The sequence below is a fragment of the Nannospalax galili genome, unplaced genomic scaffold, assembly GCF_000622305.1.
Source record: "Nannospalax galili isolate Female #2095 unplaced genomic scaffold, S.galili_v1.0 scaffold2382, whole genome shotgun sequence".
Lineage (NCBI taxonomy): Eukaryota > Metazoa > Chordata > Mammalia > Rodentia > Spalacidae > Nannospalax > Nannospalax galili.
The window spans coordinates 41,138-44,180 of record NW_008346905.1 but is presented as its reverse complement, the minus strand read 5'-3'; the positions used below and the strand labels follow the sequence as shown (position 1 = coordinate 44,180).

Sequence of the window (3,043 nt, the reverse complement as noted above, 5' to 3'; positions counted from 1 at the left end):
AGAAAAAACCTGGAGGTAGTTTTATTGCAGGTAACTATGCCAAAGGTCATGTTCTGAATAAAGTCAGGCAATGGTGCTTGGAGGCACTTTCCAGGTAAGTCAGGCAGGAAGCCCCTGCTGAGAAAGGAGCCAACCTTAACAGCAGGGTTCCCCAACACCGCAGCATCCAAGCCCACACTCACCCTCCACCTCTGCCAGCGGGCACAGACCAGGTTGTCCACAATGCGCACACTGCACTAGAAGCAATGACACAGTGCAGACTTATTGATGCTTCACAACCTGAGTCAGACTCCCAATTCTGATAGATTTGTCAAAAAATGCCCCCTCTGCCTACTCTACCACAGCCGACTCTCGACTAGGACAACCACCTCATAAAGCCTCCTCTGCAATCCTCTCACCAGTTTGTGGATCTGGTCCAGGACGGGGTTGATGATCTCCTTACCAATGGTATAATGACCTCTGGCATAATTATTGGCTGCATCTTCCTTCCCAGTGATCAGCTGCTCTGGGTGGAAGAGTTTCCTGTAGGTCCCGGTGCGTACTTCATCTACAGAGAGACCGTAAGGCTGTGAGTCTTTCAGGTCTATCATAGCCTCTGATGGACATACTCAAGGACATTCCACAAAGTGCTGATACATAAACCACACATGCAATTTGTCTGGGTTTGAGAGAGTGTCTTGCAGCTTGAACAAAAGTGGCCCTCAAAGAGGACTGTACTGTCAGTTGCCCAGGTGCTGGGATTACAGGTGTGAGCCACAACACCTGGTAAATCAAAAGCCTTTATGTCTCTAGGAAGACAAAGTCAACTAACTGTATCAATGCCAGCCGAACCAGCTCCCAGTGAAGTGAGTGCTCTCTCAGGTAATTCCACAAGGACACGGCTTTCCTACCCATTCCTACAGCATATGAAAGAAGCTGGAAAGCTCTTAAAAGTGGGCAGTCACAAGGTCATCTTGACCTTGGCAGAACAATGCCACCAGGGCACTATGTGGTTTGAGTCTCACAAGGTGTTAAGGGATGCTGTACTCACTCATCTCCCAGGGGTAATGAATGTGCTCCTTCCTACCTCACTGGAAACTACCTTGAGCTTCTAATGAGGACCTAAAGCAGTGCTAGGAACCTTCTCATGCTCGGATTAGGAGCTCGTGGTCTATGAGACACCTGAGTAGAGCCCAGGTAGCCAGAGGCAAAGGCTGGCACAGCGGCTCCTTCCTACATGCTAGGCTTTCCCGACTAGGAGCCCGGGTCCCAGTCACAACCCTTTGAGCTGATTTCCGGACAAGCATTTCCTTGGACAGCCTGTCCGTCCTGCAGGGGGACTGCAGAATCCCACATGGGCTTCTCCCAAGTTACTCCTCATGCACCTACCGACCATAGTGGGCCCCAGGTCCATGAACACTGCTCTGGGAACGTGCTTGCTGGCCCTCGTCTCACTGAAGAAGGTATTGAATGAATCGTTGCCACGTCCGATGGTTTTGTCACTTGGCATCTGACCATCAGGCTGAATACCCTGCTCAAGGCAGTACAGCTCCCAGCAGGCATTGCCCATCTGGACACCCACCTGCCCCACGTGGATAGAGATACACTCATGCTGGAAACCAGAACACAAACATGAAACTCATCCTCAAGTCATTTGAACTATATGACATGGGAAGTGTAATTCTGTGTGGTGTCTCAGCGTCTGAGCTCACATTTTTCAATAGTGGCAAGTTCAGATGCTTGCTGCAAACCTGAGAGCAGAATTCAGTCCCTAGGATCACAGTGCAGAAGCAACTCCCAAAGCTTTTCTGACCTCCAGGTCAGCTGTTGCACACACAGATACATTGATTTACATAGTAAAGAGCAAGATGGTCCTTTAATGTATTTTAAAACCCTAGCAAGGCTGGAACTATGTGTCAAAAGAAAACAACCCCCACAAAAAATAAATATTACAAATGGAGACTGTCCCAGTTTGTTTCTCCATTGCTGTGACAAAACACTCTGACCACAACCAGCACAGGGAGGAAAGGGTTTATTTGGCTCACATCTCCTGGTCACAGTTCTGCAGGGAGCCCAGGCCATGGAGAAACACTGCTTACTGGCTTGCTCCTCTGGCCCCTGCTCAGCTTTCTTTCTTATGCAACAGACTCACCTGCCCAGGCGTGGCACCACCCAGAGTAGGCTGGGCTCTCCCACATCACCAACAACCAAGATGCCCCACAGACATGGCCACAGGCCAGTCCTATGGAGGGAATAGCAATTCCCCAAATGAGGAGTCTCTACCCAGGTGTGTCAAGTTGACAACTAATCCCTATCCAGCACAGAGACTCAGTGAACAGTACCTCCTGCTGAGGCACACAGTAGACAGCACGCCATCCAGATTCCTACCTGTGCTCCAAAACGGAACAGTATTTATATGGAGGACTAAGTCACAGGGACCAAACAGTGGACGTGAGATGGTGAAGTCAGACACGGTGGTCAGGGACAGTCACCAGAGCCTTGGAGGCCAAGGCAGGAAGGGCCGAGACCCTGTGGCCCAGGTGGCCATTCCCTTCCACCCTTGCTACCTGCGCCTGTTCCTTCGAGTAGACACAGACCCATTAAAGATCCTCAGCTGGGCTGGGAAGCCGCTGGGCCCTGAGCTAAGTTGGGGAGTCACTGGGTACTGAGCTAAGCTGGGGAGCCACTAGATGCTGAGCTCAGTGCAGCAGTCCTCCTCCCCAGCGCCCCGTCCTGGCCTCTCCAGGGACTGCTGTGCAGAACCCAGACAGGCTTCTTCCTGGAGGACTGGGGCTCCCGGGGCTGCAGACCTGACTCAGGCATCCTGCACCTCAAACCTGCGGCCGGATGCCTCACTCCCCCCACCTGCAGACCCCGGGGCCAGACAGGACGTCAGAGCTCCAGGGGGCAGCATACACGCCCTCCCTGAGCAACCGGATGCTCACGCCAGGCAGCACGGGCCTAGGCACCGCAGTCCTGGATGCTCATGGGCTCCTGGCTGGCCAGGTGAGGCCACCAGACACCACGCACACCAGACTCCACGCACACCAGTCGCCACCTACGC

The 3,043-nt window shown here is 52.7% G+C and overlaps 1 pseudogene; it reads right to left on the bottom strand.

Moving 5' to 3' along the window:
* Positions 1–2,802, bottom strand: part of LOC103742319 — a 5,757-nt pseudogene extending 2,955 nt beyond the window's left edge.
* Between the last annotated feature and the right edge of the window lie 241 nt (positions 2,803–3,043).